Consider the following 9,573-nt stretch of genomic DNA (forward strand, 5'->3'; position numbering starts at 1 on the left):
TGGAAGACAATTTCTTCAAAATATTCATTTATGTGTACCTAAAATAAAATAATCTGTACGCTTGTTGTCATATATACACGAAACGAAACCAAAAGAAATTAATTTTTTTAGCATGTTATTTATTGTTAACTTTAAAAAATAGTATACGTATACGTTAAATCAATAAATGTTTTTGCACTTTGTCATATTTCCATGCATATTAGCATTTGTAACTTTTTTATTTGAAAATCATCTAAAATGACGTGAGAATTAAAGTTCTGCAACTATTCTCTCAATTATTATCAACTTCGATTTATTGTAAATCATAATGGCTTAAGAAATATATGTATTTACATTTTTTTTAGTAACAAGTCGAACAACAGGATCGATTACGACTAGAACCATATACACTCGCGCGCAAAATTAAGACAATTTGCAAATTATGTGTAAGCACGATTGTAAATTCTTTAATTGTTATTAGACAAAATATCTATTGAGGAAATGGCAACAGCTAATTTCTGGATGTTGTTCTATTTATAATTTTAAAAGTATACATTGAGATTATGTACGCTTAAAATGTTTAATGGTACGATGCAGTAAGTACTTTTGTTATGTTATGTACGTTTACCAATACGTTACGTGTAAGTTATTAAGATTTATCTTTAAATAAATGTTTGGCTTTAGTGTAGAATTGGGTGCCCCTTCGATTGGCGAAAAATTTTGTTCAATTTTGGCGACAAAACGCCATTTCTGGTTACCACGATAGTTTTAACTTAGTTTCAGTATCCGTACTGTCACCTTAGGGTTACCGTAACTCTGTTTCAATCTGATATGACGTCATCATTGCGACTTTCTTAAATATAAATTTTACTGTTTGTTCCGTGATTGCGTGAGTAATTTATGTAAAATTAAATGTAAATTTTATTGGTCGTTTTTGTGACTGCGTAAGTAATTTAAGTAAAAATTAAATTAAAATTTTATTGGTTTATTTATTAATTTATTTTTTGATTGCGTGAGCATTTTCTTTTACTGTTAGTTGCCCGCTTGAAATTTAGTGCTATCTTTCTCTGTTATCTAGGTAAGTAGAATGTCTGGAAAAATTAATATGCGTTTCTTTTAATTGGAACAAAATGGTAAGAGAGCTATTATTGATTTGGTGTATGCAGGTCTGATTAGTTCTCGGTATGTTTGTCCTGTTTGTATGAAAGATATGCGTTTGATTGAAAGGAAGGATAGATCGGATGGCTACGAATGGGTTTGTCGTGAAAAAAGTGTGAATGCTCATCATTATAACAGGTCTGTGAGGAAAGGTACGTGGTTTGAAAAGAGTAATATGAGTATTATTGAGATTTTAATATTTTCGTATTTGTGGGTGTATGAATCCGGTACGAATCTGATTATGAATGAGGTGAATGTGAAATCGAATAAAACTCTAGTTGATTGGCGTAATTTTTGTAGAGAAGTGTGTATGGATGTATGTGTGAAAAAGAGTGAGATGATTGGAGGTCCTGGTATGGTTGTGGAGATTGATGAAAGCAAGTTTGGTAAAAGGAAGTATAATAGAGGTAGACGAGTGAATGGTAAATGGGTGTTTGGTGGAATCGAAACAGAAAGTGGAAAGTGTTTTTTTTTTTTTTTTTTTTTTTTTTTTTTTTTTTTTTTTGAGGTAGTGGAAGACAGTTCGAGAGAGACTTTGCTGGAGGTTAGAAGGCGAAAAATTCTGCCTGGGACGATGATTATCCCAGATTGCTGGAAATCCTATGATTGTTTGAAGAATGAAGGTTTCCAGCACTTATCAGTTAACCATTCGTTGAACTTTGTTGAACCTACGACTGGTGCTTATACAAACAACATTGAAAGTATGTGGAGCAATATAAAGCGGGAATTCCGTAAGAACAGTGTTCGGATATCGTCGGAAGATATTTTTGATTCCTATTTTGCGGAGTTTATGTGGCGAAGACAATACAGAAATCAGGCGGAAGCAGATCCGTTCCGAGACTTTTTGAATTGCATAAAAGATCTGTATGTGCCGCAGTTTTCCGACGGTGCCGAAGAGATGTCGAAGTAGCGATCTAGGCAAATTCTATTTTTTACGAATTGTAAACTACATCATCAGGCTCAATTTTAGAAGATGTTGCACAAGTCTCGTTGTTTACTTATCTTAGGCTTGGATATGCGTTTTATGTCGTAACCTTGCCTACGCTTCTTGTTAAAAACAATTTGTTATGCTATAGCTTCATATTTGAAGAAAACGTAAGTTCTATTTTAACTGAGTTGAAATGTTAGGTTTATAATGTTACTGCGCGATTTTTTTAATTATAAATGTTCATTCAACTGTGTGATTTCCTTTACATGAAACGAGATCGCTGTGTACATGGGCAAAGCCAAGGTACTGCGCAATGCCAAGTTTGTGCAATTCTTCGAATTTTTTTATGAAAATTGATCGATGTGCACATGGACTAAGTCAAGGTAGTGCGCAATGCCGAGGTTGCGCGTGATGCCGAGTTTGTGCAACTCTTGGATGTTTTTAAGTGAAAATAGATCAATGTGTACATGAGAAAAGGCAAGGGAGTGCGCAATGCCGGAGTTGTGCAATTCTGGGATGTTTTTTTAAGTGAAAATAGATCGATGTGCACATGGGAAAAGGTAGTGCGCAATGCCGAGGTTGTGCGCGATGCCGAGTTTGTGCAATTCTGGGATTTTTTAAGTGAAAATAGATCGATGTGCACATAAAAAAAATCAAGGTAGTGCGCAATGCCGAGGTTGTGCGCGATGCCGAGTTTGTGCAATTCTGGGATGTTTTTTTAAGTGAAAACAGATCGATGTGCACATGGGAAATGTCAAGGTAGTGCACAATGCCGAGGTTGTGCGCGATGCCGAGTTTGTGCAATTCTGGGATGTTTTTTAAGTGAAAATAGATCGATGTGCACATGGGAAAAGTCAAGGTAGTGCGCAATGCCGAGCTTGTGCGCGATGCCGAGTTTGTGCAATTCTGGGGTGTTTTTAAGTGAAAATAGATCGATGTGCACATGTGAAAAATCAAGGTAGTGCGCAATTCCGAGGTTGTGCGCGATGCCGAGTTTGTGCAATTCTGGGATATTTTTTAAGTGAAAATATATCAATGTTCACATGGGAAAAGTCAAGGGAGTGCGCAATCCCGAGGTTGTGCGCGATGCAGAGTTTGTGCAATTCTGGGATGTTTTTTTAAGTGAAAATAGATCGATGTGCACATGAGAAAAGTCAAGGGAGTGCGCAATGCCGAGGTTGTGCGCGATGCCGAGTTTGTGCGATTCTCGGATGTTTTTTATGTGAAATAGATCGATGGGGACATGGACGCCGAGTTTGTGTAAGTAGTGTTTTTCGAGTAAATATAGATCATTGTGCACATAGGCAAAGCGAGGATGGGTGCGATGCCGCGCAGTAATGTGATATATTTTATGTGAAATGTTATCCGAAGTCCAGTAAAAAGATGTTTCTACATCTTGACACTCCAGAATAAAATACGATCTGTATGAAAACTGCGTTCACTACCGGCCAAGGACTCTGCCAGTTTAAAGTTATGCTATTTAGGCTCTGTAACAGCCCTGCAACATTTAAACGCCTGATATTAAACCCAGATAAAGGCAGGATAACCAGATTTCAGGCCAAATCTGGAAACCCTACTATTGCCTGCATCGTTCCAGCAACCGTGAACCCCCTCTGCGAAGAAGCTATCTTACCACAGCTAGGCTTTTCGAAACAATATCTTAAACTGGTAGTAATCAGTCTTAATGTTTTAATGCCTATTTCCCAGTTTGTATCTAAAATTTCTTTGATGCTAAAATGGAAGACAATTTCTTCTAAATATTCATTTATGTGTACCTAAAATAAAATAATCTGTACGCTTGTTGTCATATATACACGAAACGAAACCAAAAGTAATTAATTTTTTTTTCACGTTATTTATTGTTAACTTTAAAAAATAGTATAGGTATAGGCTAAATCAATAAGTACCTTTGCACTTTGTCATATTTCCATGCATATTAGCATTTGTAAACCTTTTTATTTGAAAATCATCTAAAATGACGTCAGAATTAAAGTTCTGCAACTATTCTCTCAATTATTATCAACTTCGATTAACTGTAAATCATTTTGGCTTAAGAAATATATCTATTTAGATTTTTTTTAGTAACAAACCGAACAACAGGATCGATTACAACAAGAACCATATACACTCGCGCGCAAAATTAAGACAATTTGCAAATTATGTGTAAGCACGATTGTAAATTCTTTAATTGTTATTAGACAAAATATCTCTTGAGAAAATGGTAACAGCTAATTTCCGGATGTCGTTCTATTTATAATTTTAAAAATATACAATGAGATTATGAAGGCTTAAAATGTTTAATGGTACGATGCAGTAAGTACGTTTGTTATGTTATGTACGTTTACGAATACGTTACGTGTAAGTTATTAAGATTTATCTTTAAATAAATGTTTGTCTTTTACAACCATTTCACGAGTGATTAATTTAACTACAAAAGGAAGTTAACATAGATCAGCAGTCGAATTATTCTGAAACCTAAGCCTAAAGCTACAAGAATTTGCTATACGTAAATAAATTGAAACGAATTTGAATTTCAAGGTATGTGCATTGATTGATGTAACATATTTATTATAGAATTTAATTTTGTTATTTTTTTATCATTTTGAAAAGAGAGTTTTTTTTTTTTTTTTTTTTTTTTTTTTTTTTTTTTTTTTTCATTTCTTTAAATTTTGAAATATGTTTAGAACGTCAAACAAATTTATAAAAAACCAATAACTGTGTTCTATTAAGTAGTCTAACTGAAAGTTAATAATAATAGCATATATATTAATTTGCATTTGAGTACGAAAATGTCTATTTTCGGTAAGGCAAAGAAATGCGATTTAAGAATATTAACTGAAGAATTGGGAGAAGATGTAAATATTCCTTGATATTCCATATTCCGTGATATCGCGAAAGCTTTTGACAGGGTATGGCATCGAGGCCTTATTCACAAACTAATCACTCTCAATTTTCCAGATAATTTTATTCGCTTAATAACCTCTTTTCTCAGCAACAGAACATTCAGAATCAAAATCGGTACTGCTTACTCAACCACCAGAGTAATCGAAGGTGGTGGACCTGCACAGTTATCGGTGTAAGAAACCAACTACAAAACTATGTCAAAACTATGTCTGAAAAAAATGGCTCACCCTTTGGAGGATTAAAATAAAGGTGCTACTTTGGTAGACGGTTGCACGGATTTTGGCGATTTGTTGGCGATTTTTCTTTTGGCGAGTGATACAACTTATGGTAAACCCATTGATGGATAAGTTATTTATGGTAACCGATAACTTGTTGTCATTTTATTTAAAAAATAATGTGTTTTATTGTGCATAAATTCCGTGTTTTAAATATAATTTATGGCTTCTAAATATTAAAAATCAATTTAATTCTGCATTTTTTTTGAAATAAAAATTTCATTGTTTATCATATTTTATGAAATTTTATATTGTGGATGATGTAACCAATGACGTCACCTTACTTTAAAAGTAATTGGTTTTTATATGTATAAATTTAATCTAATGTTTTAAACATTATTTATGGCTGTTAAATATTGAAATACAATTTAATTTTGCATTTTTTAAAAAAATGATTTTATTATGTATGAATTTTTAAATAATTTTAATTCTAAGCGTGATGTTATAAGCTCTCTGATTGGTTATAGAATATTTGTGCATTAACGAGCTATAATCAGCTCTCTGATCGGTTACTGAAAATTTGTGCATTTCCGCGCCGTTTTAAAATTTAATTCATATCTTCGAATTCCTTGAAAGATGTCTTCAAAGATGTTATTTAAATTATGATTCCGATTTTTTTTGTGATACTTATCAATAAGCAATATGTTAAATGACTAAAAAAATGTAAGTACATATTTTTCCTTTATTTTATAATTGTATACTTCAATTCTTTGTTGAAAAAATTAATACACTATTTTCAAAAATTGCTGAGATAATTATTGTCCATATGTTTTAATGTTAATTATATTCTATATAACGTATTTTAAAGTATTTGAATTTAATAATATTCTAATTCTTTTAAATGTTGGTATGATGGTTTTTAATTCGATATTCAATTTCAGTAATATTTTAATCTAATTAAATGTTGGCATAATGTTTTTATAGCGGTGTTTTTATTCTCTTTGCTATATGAAAGTAATAGTAACTTTACTTTACTATTTTATACTCATAGTAAATGTGTTTATTTACCCTTGCTGCCATCTTAAAAAGCGACATTTTCAACAAAAAATTAATCCATTACTTTTAACGATATTTATATTTTTTAAAGTTTTGAATATTTTACTATGCGTAAAAACAGCGTTTTACAAGATGGCTGATGTTTGTAAAAATCGCGCCAACAATTGTGCCAACGTAAATCGCCAAAACTCCGTGCAACCATCTACCAAAGTAGCACCAAAATAAACACTGATAAAACTAAGGCAATAATTTTGCGTAAAGGAAACATGAAATACTATCCTCCATCCCCTGAAATATTTGACGAAGATATAGACTGGATTAATGAAACCAAATACCTTGGAGTCACCCTTGACCAAAAACTTACCTTAAGAACCAACCTCCGCTCCGTACAAAAATTTAAAATCACCACTGGTACTATGCGACCTCTTCTTGGTAGAAAAAGCAACTTATCCACTACAAACAAATTAATTTTATATCGCTCCATACTTCGTCCAGCCCTCCTTTATGCAGCTCTGATCTGGGGACATGCTAAAACCAATATTATACAATTACGAATTCTTCAAAATAAAATTCTACGAGAAATTATCAATGCCCCTTGGTATATTCCAAACATCTACATTCACAGAGACCTTCATATCGAACTTATTCAAGAGTATATTAAACGATTAGCGGTTAACTTCTTTTATTCAGTACAAACCCACAGTAATAGCCTTATTAGCACTCTCAGAGACTCCCCGCATCCCAGTGAAAAACATTGGTTCCCATGTCACATCCTACCCACATAAGAATTACAACCTTAATTGACTCATTTAAGCTTAACTGTGCTGTCTGCAAAGAATCTCTAAGGAGAAGAATGAAAGCTTCCATAGACGCAATGTAAACCTGTTTCGCCTCTGCGCCGCTGTACCGAAGAGCCACGGGTATGCAGTGAAACACCAGCGCAGGGTGAAATTTAAACAGCGCAGTTCGAGGAGATAGTAAATTTTTTACTTTGAAATAACTCAAGTTTTATTTTCATACATTTCTGAAGTTTTATGAGCAAAAGGATGTTAGTTGGAATTTTGGGCGAATTATACAAATCCTGTCCAATTTTTAATTTGAATTTAAACAGCGAGCCATACGAAGACAAAATTTAAATGAAATAAACTTCTTAATTCTTTTCTTCTGGAAACTTAAAAAGGGGGAAAAACACATGCCATACAAAACGTAATAAATTTTTTATGAATCCATAGTTAAAATTTTACAGTGAAATTTTAAAAGCAAAATTTGCAATAACTAACTGAAACAGAAAATATAATTAAAGACAATTAAAGGCACCCCTAAATAAATTGAAAATACTGAAATACATTGTAATTATCTGACAACAACTTTATAAACAAATTACCATGAAAGCTTTTAGACAATTATTTGGAATGACTATTGTGAAAACCAAGAGCAAAGTTTTCACCCAATACCCAAAACCATTTTACATTACATTTAAAAAGTCTTTAAAAGAATTTCACATAACTAACACCAAGTATCTCTGACTACAACAACAAACAACCTTTTCGAACAACGTGGTAAAAGATTGCTAATATGGCCGCTGGCATGCTGCTTTCTTGCCTCCTGATGTTATTTCGCACATGCGCAGTGAGGTACGGAGGGTGGATAGCTTTGGGATGGTTTACCCCTTTAAAGTAAGCTTCAGGGATATACATAATGTGTCTCTTCGGTCTGACGGAGACACATTTGCCTCCGGGAACCTTTACTTCTTCTCCTTAGAGATTCTTTGGCGGTCTGCCACCCGCGGCTACATCTTATAATGACACTGAACTTACCCCTCCTTCTTCGCCGCCGCTAGCACAGACCTGACTCTCTTTTTCCGCCTTCCACATTACTCTTTCTCCTCCTCCCAGATTCTTATCACAAGTCAAGTAAAAAGATGTTTCTACATCTTGACACTCGAGAATAAAATACGATCTGTGTGAAAACTGCGTTCACTACCGCCCAAGGACTCTGTGCCAAATTAAAGTTACGCTATTTATGCTCTGTAAGAGCCCTGCAACATTTAAATGCCTGATACTAAACCCAGATAAAGGCAGGATAACCAGATTTCAGGCCAAATCGCAACCCTACTATTGCCTGCGTCTTTCCAGCAAACGTGAACCCGCTCTGCGGAGAAGCTATCTTACACAGCTAGGCTTTTCGAAACAATATCTTAAACTGGTAGTAATCAGTCTTAATGTTTTAATGCCTATTCCCCAGTTTGTATCTAAAATTTCTTTGATGGTAAAATGGAAGACGATTTCTACAAAATATTCATTTATGTGTACCTAAAATAAAACAATCTGTACGCTTGTCGTCATACATACACGAAACGAAACCAAAAGTAATTAATTTTTTATCACGTTATTTATTGTTAACTTTAAAAAATAGTATACGTATAGGCTAAATCAATAAATGTCTTTGCACTTTGTCATATTTCCATGCATATTAGCATTTGTAAACTTTTTTATTTGAAAATCATCTAAACTGACGTCAGAATTAAAGTTCTGCAACTATTCTCTCAATTATTATCAACTTCGATTTATTGTAAATCATAATGGCTTAAGAAATGTATCTATTTAGATTCTTTTAGTAACAAATCGAACAACAGGATCGATTACTACTAGAACCATATACACTCGTGCCCAAAATTAAGACAATTTGCAAATTATGTGTAAGCACGATTGTAAATTCTTTAATTGTTATTAGACAAAATATCTGTTGAGAAAATGGCAACAGCTAATTTCTGGAAGTGGTTCTATTTATAATTTTCAAAATGTACATTGATATGATGTATGCTTAAAATGTTTAATGGTACGATGCAGTAAGTACGGTTGTTATGTTATGCACGTTTACGAATACGTGACATGTAGGTTATTGAGATTTATCTTTAAATAAATGTTTGTCTTTGTACAACCATTTCATGAGTGATTAATTTAACTACAAAAGGAAGTTAACATAGATCAGAACTCGGAGTATTCTGAAACCTAAGCCTAAAGCTACAAGAATTTGCTATACGTAAATAAATTGAAACGAGTTTGAATTTCAAGGTATGTGCATTGATTGATGTAACATATTTATTATAGAATTTAATTTTGTTATTTTTTTATCATTTTGGAAAGAGAGGTTTTTTTTTTTTTTTTTTTTTTTTTTTTTTTTTTTTTTTTTTTTTTTCATTTCTTTAAATTTTGAGATATATTTAGAACGTTAAACAAATTTATAAAAAACCAACAACTGTGTTCTACTAAGTAGTCTAACTGAAAGTTAATAATAATAGCATATATATTAATTTGCATTTGAGTACGAAAA

Source organism: Stegodyphus dumicola, chromosome 1 (genome assembly GCF_044657685.1).
Source record: "Stegodyphus dumicola isolate Sdum_Otavi_A_Nest chromosome 1, ASM4465768v1".
NCBI classification, from domain to species: domain Eukaryota; kingdom Metazoa; phylum Arthropoda; class Arachnida; order Araneae; family Eresidae; genus Stegodyphus; species Stegodyphus dumicola.